Genomic DNA, 24,788 nt, shown 5'->3' with positions numbered 1-24,788 from the left:
ATACAAAGAGCCCTCTGGATTGGGATTTATAAAGCTCGCATACTGGTTTCAGGTCCCTTTGTGATGTTGGTTACATCACTTCAAATCTGTGAGTTTTCCTCCCCTCCATCTCCCTCCTTCTTCTCCTCTTTCTTTTCTCTTCCTTCTTCTCCAGCTTCTCCCTTGTCTATAAGATGGAATAGAATATCCTCACCATGCTTCCCAGTTTTATGGGAAAGATCTAATGAGTATGTAAAATACTGTGACGACTACCGAGTGTACAAGAGTGAAGGGTAGTAATCAGAAAGGTAGGGTTGTAGATGTTATTTCATGTACCCTGGCTGCTGCCTTCAGGAAGGAGGTGGCAGCAGGAGACAGGGGCTGGTTGTGAAAGGCCAAACCCATTTGGGAAGCCTGATCCAGCGATGGATGTCAAGTTTGAATTGTATGAGGAATCACCGACAAAGCATTCATCAACGGGGCGTGAAACCAAAGGATGGATCATCAGTAGGATGGCCAAATCCTAGGATAGACCAGAGACACTGCTGATTCTTTCATTTGCTCAACGGGCAGTTCACAAGCATCCCTAAGTACCAGATACTGTGAGGGGCGCTGGAGGCGTAGTGGTGAAGCGAGCACAGTTCCTATCCTTACCAGACTTTCTAACCCACTGGGGGAGAAAGACTAGTGGACAGAAGTGGCAGTGCAGTGCGGTGGGCGTCACAAAGAGGGAAGCACAGGGTGCCCTTGGAGGACACAGGTGAGTATCTAATTTGTTCTTGGAATTTCAAAGCGGGTCTTTCTGGACAGGGTGACATGAGACTCCGGGATGTGGATTGCTGATAAGAAATACGTGATGAAAAACCTGAGAGCAGGGCTCTGAGGCCTCAGTTCACGGGACTGTCTAGAAAGAGGTTTATTATTAAATTGACAAAGTTGAAGCTTCAGTTCCTCTCACGTGTCCAGGCCCCTAGCAATATACAATATCTTCATATGTTTTTGTAAATTTTGAAAAAGTACGATATTTAACTGAGATCAGTTAAAACTGTTGTCTCTCTCCTCTCTGACTTTCTCTTAGTAACACTTTCCTTCATGTAGGGGTGGCTTTCAGGAAGACTCCTATACCCACCTTGCAGAATGAGCAGTGAGTGTGACACAAAGGTGAAGACCAGAGGTTCTATCGGCACATGAGGTCAGACAATTAAGTTCATGAATTCATCCTAGGAAAAGCGCCACATACCTCATTGCTGAATGTCACTAGGGTCACCTTCGAAGTACTCCCCTTGGGAAGCTATGCACTGACGCCAGCACCTAGTCCACCCTTCAAAGCAATTGTGGAACTCTTTTTCTGGAATGGCCATCAGAGCTGTCATTGTATTACCCTTGAATTCCTGAGTGTCATCAAAATATCTTCCTTTCAATATTTCCTTTATCTTCGAGTAAAGAAAGAAGTCATTGGGGGCCAGATCAGGTGAGGAGGGAGGGTGTTCCAATGCAATTATTTGTTTACTGGCTAAAACACTCCCTCACAGACAGTGCCGTGTGAGCTGGTGCCTTGTCATGTTGAATTGTTGGAAAAAAGTTCAGGTCATCTAAGTTTTTCATGCAGCCTTTTCAGCACTTCCAAATAGTAAACTTGGTGAACTGTTTGTCCAGTTGGTACAAATTCATAATGAATAATCCCTCTGATATGAAAAAAGGTTAGTGATATTGTTGCAACAAGTTTGCAAACTTCATTGTCAGACCTTTGTATGCATCTGTTCTGGGAAAAAGAATGGTATGGATGGAGCTAGAAGCTAGTTTAGGGGAAATTCTTTCAAACCTTACTCATTCTTATATGAGACACTTGATAGAGGTTTTCCTAAATCTTAAAAATTTATAATATTACCAATAGCAAGTTGTAAAACTGAAGTAAAGTTGCCTAAACTATAAATGGTAAAAAGTACATTTTGATCAATCATGTTAGAAGAAAGATTAAATTATCTTTTTATTCTTTCTATACCAAAAGTTATCTTATATGAAAAGGTCATCAAAGCGTATGTAGCAAAAAATGTGGGGACAATCCATTATGGAGGCAATTAATTATTTAAAAGATTAGGGTGTTGTTCTCCCCATTTATAACAAGGAAATTGAGATGAAACTTCTATTCCATTTCTTCTAGATATTATAAATTAAAAAAATATTTTGAAGCCAGTCTATAGGTAACCCTGCTCTATATTTAGCAGAAGAAACAATCTTTGGGAAAATTCAGTTGAGGGCCACAGCATGGAAAATGTGACCAATTCAAATCCTTATGTTTGTCTTCAAAAAAGAAAATCAAAGACTTTGGATTCTGTGTGAAGTCTGAGTCTCAGAGTAGCTAAGTGCCTCCAAGATCACATCTGGGCACTTAAATTTTAAGAGCACAAAAAGAAGTTATGTGGAAAGTCTTCTAAATGGAATACTAGATACTTCGTTTCCAAAGAGCGATCTTTGTCCAGTGCAGGTAGACACTTACTCAGAGCTTGGAATGATGAGGTGTAAACATCATGTTCTGACCCCCTCTGGGAGCTCACTCATGTCTACACTCTGCCACTGGGGCCAACAGAAGGAGCGGCGTGGGAGGAAGGGGACTGTGGCTCCAAATGGCCACGATCAGAAAGTGTGCCTCCGTTCTGAGCTGCACTGTTGCCTGACCAGCGTCCCTGTCTGCTCTCTGCTGTTGGCTGCCTTCTGTTCGCCCAGAGCTGACCTCAGTGAGTCTGTCCTGAAGCTGGCCCTCATGTACTCCTCTCACTGGACTGTCTGCTCTTACGGGCTGGGATGAACCAGTCTTCCTGACAGTGCAGTGCCCCCTTGTATAAGGGCATCTGGAATGTTGTTTTGTCAATAAAATCTGAATTCTAGACCTTCCTTGTTTCCTGATTTTTCCTACGTAACAACATGGATAGTGCCCCACAGTAGCCTGAAATTTCCCAAGTCAGAGAACTTGGGTACTTCCTGGAGTGGCCAAGTCTGGGGTCCCAGGGAAACAAAGAGGAGTAAACAAAAGAACCATCCGTGTTCTGTATGCATGGTTCCCTTCTCACTGCTGCGTGCCTCTGGAGAGCTTTGCTACATGAAAACTCCCAGAACATCAGGCCTTGACAAGACCCTTGAGATTTTATTAACCCCGTAATGTTATAGTTAGAGACCAAGAGAGATAAATTTTCTAAATTTGGAGGGCAAGAGACCTACTGAGCAGGCACTGGCATACTGGTCTGGGTGGCTCCCTGCCCAGGCCTATCAGGCTGCACTTGAAAGAGTTGTTACCTTAAGAACATCATCAAGTCCGCCTTGAACACTCACATTATGAATGAGGAAGGTACTGGCTAAAATGTTACTATGTCCAAGGACTGAGTGCTCTTTTGTGGTCTCTCCACTAGGTCATTTTCTCAGATGGAGGCTCGGGCTTTGAACCAATGGAGACATGGGTGACTGATGTCCAGGTTGGGGGAGAAGCACCTAGGGGCGTTGCTTCTGTAAGACCACAGGAGGCAGGAACCGTTAGCTTAGTTCTCACCTCCTTTCCTTTTTAAATAACTATATTTGCATTTCTAATATGTGAAATGGTTAATTCTGTAGCAGGAGAGTCAGAGACGGTACCTAATCCCAGCTTGATGCAATTACTTTAACATGAATTTAAACTAAAATTAAAGTTAACAGTTTAAACTGATGTTTGAGGGTTTTAAAAAGATTTAGTTTCCTTTGGAACCACTGTGTTATTTGATCCAGTACAATCTTTTTGAGCTCCATGCATAACATCTTTGCCCAAGTACCATTACTACCAGATTATGCCCATAGGTTGAGTTACAAATGTCTAAAAATCTTAAAATTATTAAGCTCAGATTAGAGTGTTCAAAGACTATGGTGTTATTTTAGTCTCCTGCCATATCCTCCATTTACTATAAACTTGTTATATTGGCATTCAAATAAAATGTCATAAAGCAAGTATGTAAGGAGGTGTTTGGGGTTTGTTTCAGGCCTTGCGAGCCAAGTTTTCATGGCAACCAAGATGTATAACAGAAACACTCAAATGGTCTTCATAAAAAGAAATGTTGAGCAGAGCTCAAGTGTGGGGCAACTTTTAAGTTGGGGTAGACTCTCAAAGCTGGTCAGAGCAATGACTTAAGGTCTAGATAGGGACCGCATGTCATCCAATGTTATCTCAATGGTACGCCGAGTCCTGTATGCTACAACTGACATCCTGGTGCTAATGCATCAGAGGCCAAGCCTCTAGAGATACAGCTGCATGGAATTTGCAGATGTTACAGTTGGAAGGACCCTTCTATGCCATTTTGACCAAACTCCTTGTTTTATAGGTGAGAAAATGCTATGATTTGTTCACAGACTCAGAGGTTGGCTTGTATACTCAGAGCAGAAGCACACAAATATGCTCTCACCTATGTTCTCTGTTTTAGTGAATTCCCTTTTGTTTTCCTAATTGAACATAAATTGTAACTGCTCTGAATTAGAATAAAAAAAGCAACAGTGCATGCAAAATGCTTCCAGTGGGACACTGCCCAAATAGTACTCATAGGGGAAGTCTTTCTGGGCTTCCTCGATCAATCTGCCCAGTACTTCTCTCTCTAGAAGACTCATCTTATGAAATCAAGCCAGTGGTGCTTTGTTTCCACAATGGAAAAGGGTTCTCTCAGACTTAATGAACCCACCTGCCACCATGAGGCAGGGAGAAGCTCTCCTTTGAAGTCCTTTGTGTTCCTGAAACCCAGAAGAAGGGTGCAAGAGCAATTATCTGGAATGAGGCTGCCCCCGAGCAAGGTGGGGAGGGATCCATGAATTGGGAACTTATAAAAAAGGTTCAATCTATCAGTAACCACCAAAAAGGATGCAGCCTGTGTGGACAGCACCAGAGTGGTCCAATATTTCTAAACATCTGACAGCCTCCATGATTTTCCCACACCACACTCCTAAGGGATGGACTGACTGAGGCTTATGGTAAATACCACACTAATTTGTGAGTACCTCAAAAACCACAAATTGGAACGTGAAAAGAAGCAAGAAAATGAATGTTTGGCACTACTGGGAAATGATATTTCATTATACAAGAACCTATCGAATAGTAAAAAGAAACCCCTACGTATACCTCCTCAAATTAAAAATCATTAAAAGGTTCTCCTATTCCTCAATGTCTTCTTTGTAATTCAAAACTGATATTCTTTAACCTCATTCCGTCTCTGATATTTCCTAAAGGCAAACCAATGGTATTCTAGTTTCCAAGTTTCATGCATTTACACATATGTACAAAAGTAGACTCCTCGTGTACATTATTCTCAGGTTTATTTTATCTCAATGGTACGCCGAGTCATAGTTGCAAGAGAGTTTCTATTTCCTTTATGTTTCCATACGAAACAACTTCCATAATACTGACATCTGGGCCTCTTTACCTTCCTCACTCATCTCTTCCGGTGGATAAGGTGAGTTATCTAATTAGTGAGTTTGGAAGAAGCCATTTTGGTGATCTTCCTTTATTTTGTAGGATGCAAACAATCAGCTCTACCTTCCACCAAGTGGCAGAGATCTGCCCTATGCAAGGAAGGCTCACGATTGGAAATTAGGACAGCGACCTCTGCAAGATTGTATAATTTAGGGAAAGTGCTAAGGACACCAATTAGTCCACTTATCTAAACCACATTCTTTCAATCAACTATCTTAGTAACGTATATATGATATTTTGTCTCTGATGGACTCGTATGTCTCTCAGTTGATTTTGAGTTTGGGACCTTCAATTCTACCATTTACAAATTTGAAACATGCAGTTCTGGTACATTTCTTTGGAAGACTTTATAGTGAGTAGGAAAGGCCTTCACAGTCTTCTCCCTGGTCTAGCTAAAGCTTGGAGGAGAGACAAAAGGTAGAATGGAATTAGGAATGAGTGGGAACTGTATATCTTCAAGAAAGGAGGATCTGGGGGGTAGTGGTGGTAGGTGACCCCAATAGTAGAGAGGATATCTATCGCATTCCCACTCCTTTCCTTGGGCAGAGTTTGGGAAAGGAACAAGATGTAGGGTAGAAATTTATAAATCTAGGCAGGTGGATCTGAGCTAAGCTCCTGAAGTCCTACATCTGTCCAGAGAGGTACAGTAATATTAGCATATTTAGTACCCTATCGCTGAGCTCAGCATGAACTTGGCAGAGAGATCCAGCAGGCTGGAACAGACCTTGCTGAGGGGGCACAGCAAGAGCTGCATGGATCTGTGAAGGTGCCTTGGGGGTGGGGGTACCAACATGAAGGACAGACAAACCTGGACAAACAACTCCATCTTCCTCATAGCTTAACCCACATCAGCCCCTCAGTTCTGCATGGCTCAGGGGAAACGAATAGGATGTGCCAATTGATTGAATTAAGCTTACACCACCCAGCAAAACAGGGCTTTATAAAAGAAATTATTTAGTTGTTGGAAAAATTAAAGCTAGTCCTATTTTTGTTACACTCGATCTTGCAAACTCATTTTGCCATCTTTGCACACTCATCTGGGATTTCTCAAAATCCTAATGCAGTGCACATCTCCACAACAAACAGACTGAGCCCCACCTTAAACTATTCTAGAATGAGAAGCAAGTTGTCTTGAGTTACAGCCATGCTTCTGTAAAAAGATTGGTATGTGGAGACGAGTTGTGCTCTCAGAAGCCTTGACCACTTTCAGAAAGAGCAGTAAACCATAATGAGAACTCTGAAAGCATCTACAGAGTAATTTTCCTACGTGGATACAACTGCAGAGGAGAGCTGGAAGACAGCTTTGTTAACAGTTTGGATGAGGTTACTCTTAGACCCTGAATCACAAAAAGCTAAACCTTTTCCTGGTGAGGAAAGGATGGTTTTAGAGACAGCCAGCATAACCTGTTCAACCTACCAACCTGACCTGCCCCTTCATCAGCTACAGATGCTGATATCCACCACTCTAGTTTCTAACACAGTCATCAAAGTGACATTTTGGCCTCCCTCTTTACTGTTAACTTGTTAAGAACCCTGACAAAGTATATTTGTCAAGAAGCCGCAAACCCAGATGGCCTCACATGAAAATGGAGTGGAAGCACTCTTAGCTAATCTCCTTTTCACCAACTGACTGGTTTAATTAATGCCTTCCATTTCCTGTTTTCATTTGTATTTTTCACCAACCCCTTTATTATGGAAGGTTTGAAACATATTCAAAAGTAAATAGAAAAATATAATGAACCCCCAAGTATCCCTAGAAGTAGGATTGCTGAGTCAAAGGATTAGTTCATATGTAATTATGGTAGGTGATACCAATTCCTCCTGTCCACGGGGGTGTACAATTTGCGTCTCCACCACCAACACATGAGAGTGCCTAGTTCCCCACAGCTGCAACATGTGTTGTCAACACCTGAGATTTGTACCAATATAATAGTGAGAAATGGTATTTCCCTGTAGTTTGAATATATGTATATGTGTATACATACATATATATATATATATATTTGAATATATATATATATTTGAATATATATATTTTGAATATAAAAAAATTTATCCAATGTATGTATATTGAATAAAAAATATATATTTTGAATATATGTATTTTGAATATATATATATATTTTGAATAAAAAATTAGTATATTCTTAGTATATATATATTTTATCATGAGTGAAGTTGAACATTTTTTGTATGGATTACAATCCATTTGCATTATTTTTCCCTGTAAACTGTGTGTGCATATTTCTAGACTCTTTTTCTTTAGGGTTGTTAAATTTTTAATTCCCTCTTTGTGACGTTCTTTATATATTAGGTTAATCAATATAAAACTGTCGTTTTTGCATATCAACAAGCCAAGACTTTTGCATGGTTGAACCCAGCGTTAGGTCTATTATCCTTATGTGATATAAATTGTCAATATTTATTAATTGTTTTAAAATTATTTTGTCATGCAAAATTATTTTTTTGTTGTTTTTAAGTAATCAAATTAATGTTTTTCCTTCTTACTTATTGCTGTTAGATTTTAACTTATAGCTAGAAAAGTTTTCCCCAGGGACACAGTATGAGAAACTTACCCATATCTACTTTTAGTATTTGTTGTCGTTTTATTTTTTTTTTTAACTTTCACATTTTAATTTTAGATGTTATCCTGATAATTTATCCTAGCATGCAGGATGAGGGCAACAACCAATTTCATCTCTACTCATGTGGTTATCCAGCTATCTCACCATCACTTACTGAAGAATCCCGTCCCCAATTTGAGATGCCACTTCAATCATACACTAATTAATTTTTTTCTGGAGTTTTTATGCTTTTCTTTTGGTCTATTCATGCACCAGTGTTTTAAATATTATGTTTGAAATATTTATAGTATGTTTTAAATATTTAGTAGGCTAGCTTCCTGTATCGCTCCTTTTTTTCCAGGGGTTTCCTCGGTATTCTTGCTTATTTATTCCCTCAAATGAATTATATAACCAATTTATCTAGCTCCAGAAAAAAACTTAATGATTTTTTTCCAGGTTTATTGAGGAATAATTGACAAATAAAGTTGTATATATCTAAAGTGTACAACAGGATGATTTGATATATATATACTATATACTGTAAAACAATTACCAAGATAAAGTAAATCAACATATCCATCACCTAGCACAGTTAACTCCTTTTTCTAAATTGAAATCTTAGACCATGCATGGTTTATACTTGTATAAGTGAAACAATAAGGAATTCCAGTTAGTGAACCCACATTTAACTAAAAAAACTTGGTTTTATGTTAAAAGATTGATGACTAAACATATTGTGTCAGCTTGTATTTTCTAAAGATGGCCAAAACAATAGCTCTCATCCCATATGTTCTTTTGTGCAGTAGGACCTTGTTACTTCTCCATCCAGAGGTGGAGCCTATGTCCCCTCTCCTTGAATTTGGGGGACCTTTGCAACTGCCTCATGTACATTTACCCCAGGATTTTTATTTTATAATTGCAGTATTACTGCAATTGTTCCCTACTTTGTGAGTAAAGATTGCTAATTTTATAGGTAGGAAGTTTTCTTTAGAAAATATTCTGATTGATAGTCATTTTTCTGTAAGTCAACTGCACATTTTCTCTAACATAATTTTTTTTCAGCCTTACAGACACCAACACTGAGGAAGGTGGAGTCAGTGTAAAAAAAAAAAAATGAATATGGTTAGACCAGATATGTTCAGGAAGTTAAAACAACAATCATAGAAAGACTGGTGGCCACTGAAAAAATAAGACATAATTTCCCAAGAGTCCACATGGTTTTGTTCGGTATGACTCAGAGTCTGACATTTAAAAAATAAAAATGAAAAATAAATAAAGCGTTTTCTGAGGTTTGCTATTCTGGTGATACTTAAAGTGAAGTGGGATAGAAAAGCAAAGACATCATAAATATCTAGACTAGGTTTGCCAGAAAAAATACAGGACACCCAGTGAAATGTGAACTTCAGATAAACAAGAAATAATTTCTTAGTATATTCCAATGATTATATAAGACATATTAAAAATTATTTCTTGTTTATCTGAAGTTCACATTTAACTAGGTGTCATGTTTTTTGATATCTTTCTTGGGTAAGAATTCATGCATTCTAAAATTCATCCAATTAAAGTATACAATTTAATGGTTTTAGTATATTTATATAGTATACTATATTTAGTATACTAAAATATTTTAGTATATTTAGTATTTAGTATAGAGTTGTACGATCGGCACCACAATTTCTGTTGAGAAACTCCAAAAGGAGACGTACGCATTAGCAGTCACTTCACATTCCCTCCACTAGCCCTACACAGACCTGCTCTACATTTTGTACCACTAATCTGTTTTGTTTCTATGCACTTGCCTATCTGGACAGTCCATATAATTGAATCACACAATCCGTGCTGCATCCTGTGTTTTTATTTTCTAAATCTGACAGCCCTAGCCTAGAGCCAATTGTCTAGAGCAATGAAGAACGATTTTATTTAACCAAAGGGAAAACAAATGAGCTGCAGCAGGTAGCAGTGGCACACACCGAGAACCTGAACTCTCCCCTCACCACATTCTGGGCTCTTATCACAGGCACCCAAACAGGAATGCAGGCAGTCACACTGGTAAATTGAAAGAGAATCAGTTTTTCCTAAAGGAAACCCATAGCAACCGAGGAGAGCTAGAGAATGAGATTGGCTGTGATACTGCCTGGGGCAACACTGAGCAGTCACAGAACTGCCTGCAAAGGCACATCCCATCATTTCCCTGCCCAGGAGCTGGCGCTGTGAGCACCCCACAGAGCTGGCCCCAGGGGTGTTGTTACTAGGACCTCTGCTGCCATCACTGCATCTGCAAGCCACCTGTCTCCACCATGCTCCGCTACCCTCAGACCAGGTAAAAAAGTTCTACACCAGCCCTCAAGAGATTGGGCAAAGCACAGATTTCTCCAGGGAGACCCATCTTCGATTCTTGCAGCCAGGGATGGTGTGTACAATCAACAGTAACTGAGATCACATTCCTGTGTCCTGACTACATGAAAACCAGAAAAATTAATGTCTAGTTCCTACACCAGAAGGCAGGACTCATAAGGTAAGAAAATACCAGACCACTGGAGAGGCTTTCAAAAGCTTCTGGGCCACCATAGATATGACACAGACCCCCCCACACACACACCACTTTTACTATCTTTTTCCTGTTTTGCTTGGAAGGACGTAGAAATGGCTGCTGGCATCAAAAAGGTCAAGTCGGGTGCAAGGATGATGCCAGGTAACTCTCTGAGGCGGAACATCCAGGGTGCTTCGACTGAACAGAGAAATTATCTGCAACCCAAGAATGCAGGGACGTTGATGTTGCTTGTTGTTCTAGACAGCCTTATTTTTGGAATCTCCACTCCAGTCTAACAAATGTTATTAAAATTCACCCCCATCCCCATTAAATATAAATTTGGCCCATAATTTTTTGGAAACTCTTTTATAATCTGGCTTTTAAAACTACTTTTGTTCCAAGTAGTTTATTGAACGTAAAAATTGTACTGATTAATTCACAATTAAGCTCAGAAATTCTTACAAAATAAGAAAATTAAACATACAATTCCTTTCAAGTATATGGATTTTTTTTTTACTAATATCAAATTTAACAATGAAAACATTTGGCATAATGTGACATTTTATAGACATTCATTAACAAATCATTACTTGTGATCTTTTAGTTTTCTATTTGTCCCTTGGATACAAATTATAATTTCATGTTTCAACCCTTTACGAGGAACATTGAAAAACTTACTGGATAAAATAATACTGTAAGGATATTCCTATACAATGTTGTCAGTGGGATTAATTGGAAATGGTAGTTTAACAAAACCCAGGATGAGAGGACAAGACTCCGAACAGCAAACCAGGGCTACACATAGTCCTGGCTGAGGTTACTTTCAAACAGCTGACCCCATTTCTCCCTCCTCTAGTCGTTAGGGTACAGAAAACCCCATTTGAACCATACCTTCCAGGGGAAAGACTGTTCTCAGCCCAGATGCAAGCAGACTTGGAGAGAGTTACCCACATTGTATCAATACAAAGAAAAGAAGGGTTAGCGGGAGCTGCTCACCTTAGCATGATAAAGGTTGGAGAAAGCTTGCATGTACATTGGAGAAAGAGAAGACAATGAAGTTTATGATGACAGATGATAGACAAAAGGGGTATCACATGCCAAAGAAATACAAAGGATCCAGTCAAGGTGATCTCAGAAATGAGATGTTAAAATAACAGAGGAAGATGAAAAGGGGATTTGTGGAGTTAAGAAAAGAAACCAAGGATCAAAACATCACTGAACACTAATTAATTATATTTTCTATGTCACAGAAAATATAATTAATTAGAAACAGATTGTAGCAGGGTCAACTACTTTAAACTGAATTACTGGAATACAAGAAAGGTTTAAAATAATCAATACATATTGAGGGGAAAAGATTAAGCTATTAAAGCAATTTAAAAAAAGGGATGATATAATCTAACCTAAAGATTACTGGAGTCTCTGAAGTGAAGAATCCAGTAAATGAAACAGAATGTATACTGAAGTCCTAACAAAGAAAAAAATTCAAGGGATTAAGGAAAATTTGTGTCTATTGATTAAAAGTCACACTAATTGCAAAGAAAAACAGGTTTAAAACAATTATATCTATGCCATAGCCATCTTAGGTAATGGGTGTCAAGGAAGCATTAAAAACTGAGACCATAAGATCGGCAGAATCAAGACAAAATATGTATACTTGTAAATGATATTAGTTATATTATATCAATATGTAAATAGAATAAACTATTAAAAGATTTATAGATTGGGTGAAAGAAACTAAATGTAAACATACATTGCAAGTAAGAGGAGCATCTGAAACAGATAACGGAAATATTAAAAGAATAAGCAAAAGCACATCATAGAAACTCTACACCCAAGTTAGAGGCATTCTCCCGTTTTTCTCTATACTTGTATAGTTTCTTTTCTTAGGTTTATAGTTCTGATTCATTTGGAACTTAATCCTTTGCATATTGTGAAACATGGATCCAGTTTTTTCTGTTTATAAGTAACTCTCCAGTTTTCTCAACATCATGATATAAAAAATTCGTCTTTAGCCCAGTGATCCCAGGAACCACCATTATCGTATTCTAGATGACCATATGTAGTTCCATCTGTTTCTGGACTTTCCATTCTTGCCACTGATTGTTTTCTTTTTCTTTTCTGTCTATCCACACTCCATTACCACACTGTTTCAATGATCAGAGTTTGGTAATACATTTAGCTATCTGGAGGGTTAATCCCTGCAACAACTCTTCAGTGTTTTCCTAGTTATTCTTTCATGTTTGCCTTCCATACACACTTTGGTATAACATCTCTAGTTCTGAAGAAGGCTTACTGGGATCACATCAATTTTTAAATTAAGTTAGAGAGAACTGATATCTCGATGGTGTTGAGATGTCTTAAACAAAAACCAGGCAATATCTTTGCACTTCTTCAAGTCTACTTTTGTATCTTTCAGGGGTGATTGTAGTTTTGTTTTGATTTTTTTTCATACAGGTTTCGGACACTTCTTCCTAAATGTATTCCTAAGTATTTTATATTTTTGGTTGCTGTTATAAATGGGGTTTGTCTTTCATTATACCTCTATCTGGTTATTATCCGTACATGGGAAATGTATCGATTTCTTTTAATAACAAAGCATCTCAGAACACAATGTGCTGAGATCTATTGTACTCCACCCCCCTCCACATCACAGGCTGGTAATTATTACTGAGTTCATGTGGAGAAAGAGGGGTTGATTGGGCTAAAGATTCAGCTGAGGGCACAGGACGGGCATTTGCTGACTCAGCATTGGTTTATTGGTTCCTCTCACATCAATCCCCACAACCTAGAGGAAGGCACATGTGGGGAAGGCAAGCCATGATCTTTTCGGATTATATGCTATCTAAATTACTTCTCAGAGGATACGAAGTCCGAGAATATTTTTCTCAGTGTATCACCATTAAGATACCATTAGCACAAATTTGGCCTAGACTTTTTTCTCTGGAAATCTTTTACATTTTAATTTTGGTAGTTTCCTGTATAGCTTCCTAACATTTATGGTGTTAACTACCATAAATTTAGAGCTTTAAAGCCCCACACATTTATTCTTGTATTCTATATATGGGTTAGAAGTCCAGGATGAGCTCCATTGGGATAAGATCAAGGTGTCGGTAGGGCTTTATTCCTTCTGGAGATTCTTGGAGAGAACCCCTTTCCTTCCCTTTTTCAGATTCTAGAGGCCACCTCTATTCTTTGACTTGTAGCCCCTTCCTCTAGCTTCAAAGCCATCACTCTCACCTTTGGTTCTGTCTTCACGTCACCTTTTTCTGAGTTTGGTGCTTTTGCCTGCCTGTCATAAGGACCCTTGTGATTACATTGGGCCCACCCAGATCATCTGGCAAAATCTCCTCCTATCAAGATTTTTAATTTAATTACATGTGCAAAGTTCTTTTTGTCCTGTAAGGAAACATATACAGGTTGTGAGAATTAGAATGTGGACATCTTTGGGGGTCATTATTTTGTCTATCACATTCACATTCTAATTTTTTCCCCATAACTTCATGGTTGTTGGAACATCTAGATGAAGTGTGCTTAGATGCCTTCTGGGAAGTAACAGAGTGTGGAAAATAACCAGACTCGAGTCTGATGAGCCGATGTAAGCGCTAACTCTGTTTGACTAGCTGGGTGACCTTGTGGAAGTGACCTTAACTTTTTCAAGCCTCATTTTCTGCATCTATAAAATTGAGTAGATAATAATAATGTCTAATCCTTAACATTTCTGAAAGAAATAAGTGAGTTGAAAATAAAAAAAACATTTAACACAGTACCTGGCACACTCAGTATCTGTTAGCTGTTGTCTACTGACACTTCAATTCACAGCATGAAATGACTTAATACTCTTGTGTTAATATCCTATTTAACTTATTTATTTGGGCATTCTTGGATTTTAAATAAGTAAACCAATCTTTTGGTAACCCAAACTGGTCCCCGCTTCACCAGTCAAAAAAAGGGCACACCATCTACGAAGCCACTTATCAATACAGGCACACAAGTATCCCTGCTGTGTCCCACTCCCAGGAGTGTCATACATTATTCCAGCAGAGTGGAAGAGAGCTCTGCTCTCTTAAGTTAGCAGAAGAATAATAACTAAGATGCAGGGCACTTCCTCACTGACATTGCGTACTTCGTATTTCAAGTATTAGTTATGCACTCCTTTAACTATGCAAGAATCATTGAATCATCTGATGATACTATCTAATCATATTTTACTCTGTTCTAGCCCCTGTCCACCTCCCAATAACTATTCTCCTGGGGCAGGCTGCTATCGAAGAGAGATTCATTTCATGGTCTGATCCCAGCTTTTGTTACTTTATTTTGCAAGCTGAGCTTGGCAAGTCTGTCTGCCAATGTACCGGCTCCTACATCTGCAATTATAATTGAATCCACACAGTTAGATTTAATCATACAATCTCATATAATACATTAGTTGTCATAGTTTTCTGCTACTTTAAGCATCTTTCATTTACAAGCTACTGTATTTTCTAGTGACTATTTCTGGCAAAGCATTTTATTGGTATCTACAACAGTCTTCCTTCCAATTTGATCTAGTGTGTGCATGTTTATAGACAAAAGCAAAAGAAACAAGTTAGCATGGTTTTGTCTTCATAGTACTTAAACTCTTCTCCGTTCAATTTTTCTATTCAATCGGAGACTTTGAAAGAATCAGCTATAACCTAAGCCCTTCCTGACTTACATGCAAGGCAAACGTGTTCATTGCCCAGCTCTCAGTGACTTCTGAATGAAAGGTCTTTGAACTTTATCAATACACAGAAAAAATTAGATAGAAGCCACTCTGTTGTTCTGTATGCCAACAGAGTTATTTAAAATTCTTTTTAGACACATGTTTCTGTCTTGATCAGCATTTGCCTAGGATACTTTATTTGGTTAGAACTTAGTAATGGAGTGAGGCTCAATTAAACAAATAGTTAGAGGGCCTTTTCATGGCACCATGATCTTCTCATTTGCCTAAGGTTCCCAACAAAACATTCTGACAATTGTTCTCATCGAGCCGGGTCAACATGTAGCAAAGATTCTAGCTTGGTACAATGGACTCAATTAGTCAGAAGAGCTTATCACTGGAGCAGCAGAGCTAATTCCTAGCCTGCCTCACCCCCCATCTTGAGCCGCAGTCCTCACTGTTTACCTCCTCTCCCTTTTCATTTCCCGTATTGCCACTCAGGTTAGTGTTTTGGGCCTGTTTCCTGTGTGTAGCCCCCATGTCTGCAGCCCTCTCCTCTGCTAATCTGGTGTCCACTAAGGACTTTCCAGTAAGGACTGTCCTCCACTGAAACAGGGGCTCCTCGCTCTGAGATGGATGGCCTGCTCCTTTTCCTCACTGCGTTGTTTAGCATACATCCACTCAGCAAGTTTGCAGTGGCGTTTATTTTCATGTCTCCAGAAACTCAGTAAAATTCAGATATCTTGAGTAGGCTGCAACCCCAGGCTTCATTTTTACTAAGACTACATGAACCCTCGAGGGGCTTTAATGGGCAGTAGGGGACTTCAATTGATCTCAGAGCCTCCCAAAGCTCAATATAGGCCTTGGATATAGTCTATATGTGACATGCCTTATTTTTATCTTTTGCTCTACATCCTGTATCTTGTCTTGGAGGCAGCAAGATGCCACCTATTCCCTTAATAGGACTTGAAAATCAACTTAACCTTTTAATCTGTTTCAGTAGAAGAAGTAATTAAAAGCATTTTTGTTCAAGTGTTAATGCTAAAGATACTAGAAAAAAAATACCAAAACAAAAGGTTATACTTATACGTGATTTCAATTGAAATGAGAAGTGTAAATGTTACCGTGGATACCACTTATGCAAAAAGACAGATATAAGAATCATGCCTTATACAAATGCAGAACACTGCAAGATAATAACCACCATTCCAACGTAACAGCAGATATAACTAGGACAAGACTTCTGGAAGAAAAAGAAAGTTGCCGATTGTATTAAAAACTCACCATCAACTCTCTGTTGCTTAAAATCCTGAGGCCTACAGAAACTCGAAGTGAATGTGTGGTCTAAAGCCAGAGGTCAGTTATGGAAGTAGATCCAGTTACACATACAGATCCAGCTGTTGAGACAGACAGAGGAGCTGATGGTTTTCTCTGAGAATGAATAAAATCCATAGCAAAATACTTGTAGAGAGACAATCAAAGCTAAAGACATGGTAAGAACATGGGCAATAGATGCTTGCCCCTTCAGTACCCTGAGGAAATGAGGCTGAGGAGCACAGTTTTATGAACCAGGCCTCTGGAACTTTGTTGTCAGTTCAGGGTTTACTAGCAACTACTGTGCTCACCTATGTGCTTCTGGGTTAACATGGGTGACAAGAAGCAGAGACTGTTAGTAATTTTCCGGTGGTGCAGATTCCAGGATTTTCTGTAATGGAAAGAGATATTTGATGGTCTGGGTATATTTACCAAGTAAAGACACTTTGGCCTTTACAAACAGCCTCTAATTACAAGATATCTCCACCAGAGCTTCCATAAATCGTCACTAAACAATACTTGAAAGATTTCACAGAAAACATCATAAAGCCTATTACTAACTTCTGCGAGTAACACTAACCACATTGTCCACAAAAAACCAGAATTGTTTTTCCACTAAGTAATAAATCACCGAAAAATTATAAAAGTTCACCATTCATTTCAGTTTGACAAAACAATTAGCATTCTTTCAGAAGTTGAGATCAACATGTGAAAATGTTGTCTGATTCCGTAAACCCAGATGACAGATTGAATATACTGTGCATACCTTACAAAATCCTCCAACAGGAAGAGGGCGCATGCCGTGGAGTTGCTCAGAGTTTGTTTAGAATGGTCTGCCAGCCTGGATTGCAGTCATAGGTGGGGTCTCCTTTTCTGCCATGGATGCTTTGCTGACATGGCTATCTTCTGCAGTATATTTAATTGAAGACGTTTTCTTCTAGGTCTAGACAGGTAACTATGTCTACATTGTCTACTAAACCCAGTTTTGCTTTAGTGCATCTAGGATGTTAACGAGAAGTCTTTGAATCAATAAAAGTGTCTCCAAATGAGAATGGGGAAAAATGAAATCATTTGTGCCAGTTAACAAAAATACTTCATCCAGTTGCCAACCTCTCACTTAGCATTAAGCACTTCTACCCCATTGTTCCTTTTTCTGGCATTCTTCCCCAAGTTTGCATGGGCTCTGAGATACGTTATCTGCATGCCTGTGCAGGTCCCTGGATGAGCTATCGTAAGGAATTTGGGGTTTAGGTACAATGGGCACAAGTTCCACATGTCCTTCAGCTGAGTGAGACCGAAAGTGATGGTTTGTTCTTTTCACATATGTTGAACTTACACAACACTTATGGCAGCTGAAGAAACCTTGGTACCTGTGCAACTGTAATATCCTAGCAATTTCATAATGAAATTCACATGGAATCTCCCAACCCAGCCAGCTTTGTGTCAGCTTTCTTAACGTGTTCCAGTTGCACAAAATACTAATTAAAGGCACTCATTGTTAACTGATATAAATAGTCCCCACTTAGGCCATTATAGGTATGGACTATAAAACAAACAATTACGTGACAGATGATACATGCGAACACAGAACAATTCAGTAATGACATTGTTGTAACACTGTAAGCTCTTCAACCACCATATGTCCCACATTAGGAGCTAAAAGGGGTGCTGATTGCAAAGGTGACGCACCCTCCAGTTGGTGACTTTTCTTCTAAGAATAGAAAGCACCTTTGAAGGATTTACATTACAAATGGAGCTGAGGCAATGAAATCATTAATGGGACTTGGGTTTTAACCATTCCATGTGTTTGGGATGCACTGCCCCAGTGCCAAGCAGTGTCATCTGGCTACCTACAAAATTCTCCAATCAGGGGAAGCAATTATTTACAATAAGGCATGTCTCTCTTCAGCAGTCAATAATTTGTCCCTGCGCACCCAGGTTTAAGAGATTTCGACACAGTGGGAAATTAAGTTTGAAATGTATTATTTTTCTTCAAGAGATAAGTCAACTATCTGTCAAAATAATCAATTAATACAATCATTGATGAATTGCCATGAATGCAATATTTCTGGCAATCAAATAAACATACAAATCAATTAAGTTATGAAATAGAGAGCCATTTCCTACTCTCTTGTACCTATCTTATTCACAACACAAATTACAGGTGTTTCTTCTGAAATACTGGCTAAAGAAATAAAGATTGTGTGACAGCTGAGCTTATCAAACAAAAGACACTGAAAGACAGATTTTAGTTGAACATCAACTCTGAGTAAGAGATTGTAAACATTCTATTAAGATAATTTATGTATAAAATAGCTAATGATATCTACATATTCAACCTCTAGTAATGCTGAAAAATGGCCTTTTTTTTCAGCATTACTAAAATAATCACCATGAATTTCTATTCCTGGCCTCTTCCCATTTGCCAGGGACCATGCTAAAGGATTTATAGGATTTATCTTGTTCACTACTTAAAACCTTGTAAGGTAAGTATTATTATTATTAGTATTATTATAGTTATCATTTGCATTTTACAGACAAAGTAATTTAGGCTTTGAGAAAATAAGAAACTTGCTCAAATTTTTGATCAGCTACTGTGAGCTAGTCAGTGATGAGTGTCAGGTGGGGATACAAAAGTAACAAGAGAGGAATGGTCTATATTTTTATAGGATTTACAGTCTGGTGAGGGAGATAGACATGAAACCATTGGTAACAAAAAATTAAATGAAACTGTACAACATGCCATGAAAGGAAACATCTGAGAACACATGAAAAGGGAGGAATAGCCAAGTTCGGGTTAGGATTTGTCTGAAGAAGCAATGTTTAATTGGGATTTGAAGTAAGAATGGAATCCAAGCAGGCAAAGTGGTGGTAAGAGTTTCCTATGCTGAGAAATGATGTTCAGTGCTATGAGAATGGAAGGTGGTAGACATTTGCAAAAAAGAGAAAGCAGGCCCAAGGCCTTGAAAAGAGTAAACAGGAGATGGCAGGAAAGGGTAGGAAAGGGCAGGAAAGGTGGCAGGAGCCAGGTCACTGTGGGTTCTGCAGACTTTACCAAGTTTTGTGGACTTTATCTTAAGAGCAACTGGGAACCACTGAAGCAGGAGTGCTGCTGATTCAATTTTCATTAAAAAATTATCCCCTAATCACCACAAGGACATAGGCAAATCTCGAATGTGGAACATTATACTACACAACTGGCCTATTTTCTCTAGAAATTCAACATCACCAAAAAAGAGGTACATGGGGTGGATAAGGGAAGGGAGTATGCTAGAATATTTAAAATGTTAAGTACGATCCTTGATTTATTTCTGGCTTCACAAGGAGTAGCTGTAAAAGAAATTTTAGAGACCATATGGGAAGTTATACTATAGACCAGTTACTAAGTAATATCAGGGCATTAGTCCTAATTTTCGTAGGTGTAGAAATAGTGTTATGGCTATACGTATAGGAGAATTCCCTTACTTTTTTGGAGATGTGCACTAATGTATTTAAAGACAAAATTGTATGATGCCTATAATTTTTATCTGAACCATTTCAAATTAACACATACATACAAGGTCTGACAATTAAGTTTGCGAACTTGTTGCAATGATGTTGCTAACCTTTTTTTTGATATCAGAGGGATTATACATTATGAGTTTGTACCAACTGGACAAACAGTTCACCAAGTTTACTATTTGGAAGTGCTGAAAAGGCTGCATGAAAAAGTTAGACAATCTGAACTTTTCACCACCAATTCATGGCTCTTGCATCCCGACAATGCACCAGCTCACATGGCACTGTCTGTGAGGGAGTTTTTAGCCAGTAAACAAATAACTGTATTGAAGCACCCTCCCTACTCACCTGATCTGGCCCCCAATGTCTTCTTTCTTTACCCAAAGATTAAAGGAAATGTTGAAAGGTAGACATTTTGATGACAGTCAGGACATCAAGGGTAATACAATGACAGCTCTGGCCATTCCAGAAAAAGAGTTCCAAAATTGCTTTGAAGAGTGGACTAGGTGCTGGCGTCAGTGCATAGCTTCCCAAGGGGAGTACTTCAAGGTAACTGTAGTGATATTCAGCAATGAGGTATGGAACACTTTTTCTAGGATGAGTTTGCAAACTTAATTGTCAGAACTTGTATACATCTAAGTATTATACATGTGATTTTTACTTTACTTTATTACTCTGTCTGATTTTCTGAATGTTTAATTTTTTTTTTTTTGTAATAAGAAGTTAAAGAAAATAAGCTGGGTAAACAGTGGGCTGGGGTTGGGTGGCAAGAGTTAAAATAGAGATAAGAAACAGTAGGCTATAGCAGAAATATAGGCAAAGGATGAGAGAAGCTTGGACTTCAAGATTTTTCAGTAAGGAGAGGGAGCTTTGGATACATGTGAAAGATAATAAGAAAGTAGACTCAATAGCATTTGGTGAATTGATTAGTTAAGAAGGAAATAGGAGATGTCAAGGTAGCTCCCAGGTTTCTAGATAAATAGAGGGGTGGATCGCTGTACCATTTACTAACATAAGAAACAATAGCAGAAGAGATTTGTAGGATAAAGATTTTAAGCTTAATTTAGGAAAATTTAAGTATGAGTTACCTGGAGACAACAAAGAGACGATGCTAAGGGAGTAGATATATATGCAGGTCTGTACCACAGTAATGGACACCTCCTGCCAATGTATTAAGGTATGATTTGTTTTTCTCTAGCTATGTTCTGGAATCCCAAATCAGACAGAGAAATTTAAACTCAGCAATGGTTTATGTTTTTCCAGAAGGAATAACAACAACAAGAACAAAATTGCAAAAAAATTAAGATATTGTGGAGATGATTAAGAAGTTTGTAGGTGAAAGCTAAGACTAAGAGAAGAGGGAAGAAAAGGGGAAGAAAAGGGAAACCAAGGCACAGAGAGGTTAATTAATTTTCCAAAGGTCACACAGAATCAAAATTCAAATTTGGCAGTCAGTCTCCAAAGCTCATACTTATGCCTAAAATGCTGTTCTGAATCATTATATCATCTCCCTATAGAAATTCCTTGGAATTTTTAATAGGTGATCTATTTCTTAACCACTAAAAAGTAATTTTTAAACTTTATATTACAAAAAATTTCAAACATAAACAAAAGTACAAAGAATCAGTGTAATGAATTCTCTGTAATCATCAACCAGTTTGTACAATTAACATTTTTTTAAAAAAAAATAGGTGAGTCTAATGAGGCAACTTCAATATAAGGGAGAAATTACTGAGAAGCAGAGCAGAATTATTTTCTCATAACAATAATGTCTTCTGCCAATGACTGTCACCTTGAAGTATCACAGATAAATTTCTAGATTAATCACAAATAAGTGAATTTATATGAGGACATTATTTTCTTCTACTTGGTTAGATAAGATGGTGAAGTGATTGGCAGTATCCTCTGCAACTTAAAATGACTTTAGCTTTACCTCTTTGATGCATAATTGACATTTAGAAGTTGCATGTCCTAAGCTGACTTTCCAAATATTGAAAAAAAATTGCCTTTATATTTGAACTTCTTCATGATTTTAAAGAAAATCTCTTGGGCTCATTGGAGGACAAGTTTTTCACATTTGGGAAATGTATTTTACCTTAAAATTATTTGTAACATAAAAACTGGAATGTGCTGTGTAATTTTTAATGATGATTGCAACAAATGGTTTTAAATGTTATAACTATACACACACAATGCAGTTGCATCAAAAACATATATAATTGACACAAATTTGATGATATCCACTTAGAAGGAGAGAAAATTTGTTTGTGAAATTCCTTCTACCATCTCCTTCCTGAATGCTTAGCCTTAGGAGAGTTCATGTTGGGAGCTGCAAATACATTCTACTTTCACATGATTTCAAAGTTGCATGCCACTCAAAATATAAGCATCATGTTTAAAATCTAACATACAAAGAATGGAATACATTCTCAAAAGAAAAGAAAGTCAAAGAAAGAGTTGTACTTTGAGATAAACCAGATGTTGGAACAAACAAACAAGGTTTTTTAAGTTGTTATTAACTATGCATCAATGAAGTAAGAAAAGCATGCTTTCCTTGAATAAAAATCTCAGTAGAGAAATATAAATTGCAGAATATAAATAGGAGCAAAAAAGAAGAATTTCTAGACCTGAAAAATATAATTTCAGAGATGGAAAAATAGTGACTAGATGGATTTCATGTCTGAAAGGCATGGTGAAGGAAGTATAAGTAAACTTGAAGACAGGGCAATAGAAAGTATCCAAGGTGAAGAACAGAGAGGAAAATATAAAATTAAAAAATAAGCAAATTAAAAAACAAAAACAAAAATCAGCCCTGGAGAGCTCTTAAATAATATCAAACAATGCAGCATACTGACTTGATTAAAGACAAGATTTGCAGAAACAAGATGCTAAATATACACCAAGAATCATAAACATAAAGAAGCCCATGTTAAGACCATCAATGTCCAACTGCCCAAACTGTTCAAAACAGTTGATTTTAATATACTTCTTTCAGACCCAGACAAATCAATTGAATACAAAATTAGTGAGAACATAAAAAATGTAAACAATAAAATTAAAAACTTGATGTGATAGGTACATATAGAACCCTGAACACCAACAAATAAAGAACAGATATTACTTTTATGTCTCAAAACATTTATAAAGATTGACCATCTATTTAGCCAAAGAGAATCAAAATACTACAAGAATTTGAAATCATGCAGGCTCACATTCTCTAATTTAACCATTCTGTTAAATTTGAAACTGATATTTAAAAGATAATTTTAAAATTTACATGCATTAAAATTAAGGGTGGTAGGTGATGGTAAAAGGAATCAAATATATGGTGATGAAAAAAGAACTGACTCTGGGTGGTAAACACACAATGTGATATATAGATAATGTATTACAGAATTGTACACCTCAAATCTATGTAACTTTACTAACAATTGTCACCCCAATAAACTTTAAAAAACAATTAAAACACACTCCTAAATAATTCATCGGTTTACAGGAAAATAATGGTTTAAATAATGAAATATTTAGAATTAAATAACTAAATAACATCAAAACTTTTCATTGAGGTAAAGCTGTACTTAGAGGGAAATATACATTCAAATTATTAAAAACCAAGAAAATAAAAATTATAGGTAGTCAAAAAAAGAAGCTATAGAAAGAATAGAAAACTCAAATAAACTAAAAATAAAGAAATATTACAATAAGAAAGAATTTAACAAATACAAAGCAAATTCAGTGTAATAGAAATGATGAAGAAGAGAAAATGCTTTCATTTTTAAAAACATAAAGATGGCACATTTCTAACAAAACAGAATATGGACAAAAGAGAGAGGGGACAAATAAGCAAAATTAGGAACAAGAACTAGAAGATTTCTGTAGGTTCAGGGAGATATAGGTAATCTTAGAATATTTCTAGGAATAACTTTATATCACTGCTTTGAAAATTTAGATGAAATAGACAACCTTCTGGAAAAACATGAATGAAAATAATTTACTAAAAGCAATAAACACTTTAATACACCAATAACCACTGAAGAAATTGAATCAGTAGTAGACATCTCTCTTCCATAGAGATATCAAGCTGAGGGTGTTTTATAAATGAGACCACCAAATATTCAAGAAAAGGATAATTATTATATTATATAATTTTTTCCAGAATATAGAAAAAGAAAACTATTTCCCCAAGATCATTTTTGATGCTAGCACAAAAATTTGACAAGCACAGTACAAGAAAAGGAAATTATAGACTGATCTATCTTATGAATATGAATGTAATGGTCTGGAATTGAATATTAACAAGTCAAATGCAGCAATGTGCAAAAATAATATATTATGAAAAAGCAGAATTTTCCCCAGGAATACATGGATGGTTCCACATTAGAAAATCCACCAATATAAATGATCCCATTAAGGGATTAAAGAAAAGAATTACGTGATCGTCTCAATAAATATAGACCAACAAAAGCTTAATATAAACAAAAAAATTTAATATTCATTTATGTTAAATGGGAAAAACGCTGGTCTAACAGAATGTGACATCAGATCTTTCCCGTTTGTCTCTGGATCAGGGCCGAGATTCTAGAAGCTTAGAACAAAGTGATAGATTTTAAGTACCTTCACATTCTAAAGCAAGTTGCTCAATTGACCACTCATGAAGGACTTGAAAAGGGGATAGTCAGATTCCTCCTGGGTCAGCATTAGCATCACCCATCTCAGGGCAACATAAAAGAACTTAAAATTTCATTC

The 24,788-nt window shown here is 37.3% G+C and overlaps 1 protein-coding gene across 2 annotated transcripts in view; it reads right to left on the bottom strand.

The window, feature by feature from the left end:
• Window positions 1–24,788, bottom strand: part of OSR1 (odd-skipped related transcription factor 1) — a 72,680-nt gene that overhangs the window by 21,791 nt on the left and 26,101 nt on the right. Inside the window, exons 1-2 of one of the 2 annotated variants that reach the window (XM_081068449.1) lie at window positions 16,856–16,922; window positions 16,515–16,627 (exon numbers count right to left, since the gene is read on the bottom strand). The exons of the other annotated variant lie outside the window; for it this stretch is intronic. The gene's annotated coding sequence lies outside the window, so the exon portion shown is untranslated. Of the gene's footprint in view, window positions 1–16,514; window positions 16,628–16,855; window positions 16,923–24,788 lie in introns of those variants that run through there. 2 annotated transcript variants of the gene reach the window in all.

Source organism: Rhinolophus hipposideros, assembly GCF_964194185.1.
Source record: "Rhinolophus hipposideros genome assembly, chromosome: 12".
NCBI classification, from domain to species: domain Eukaryota; kingdom Metazoa; phylum Chordata; class Mammalia; order Chiroptera; family Rhinolophidae; genus Rhinolophus; species Rhinolophus hipposideros.
This window is presented reverse-complemented; position numbering and strand designations above follow the sequence as displayed.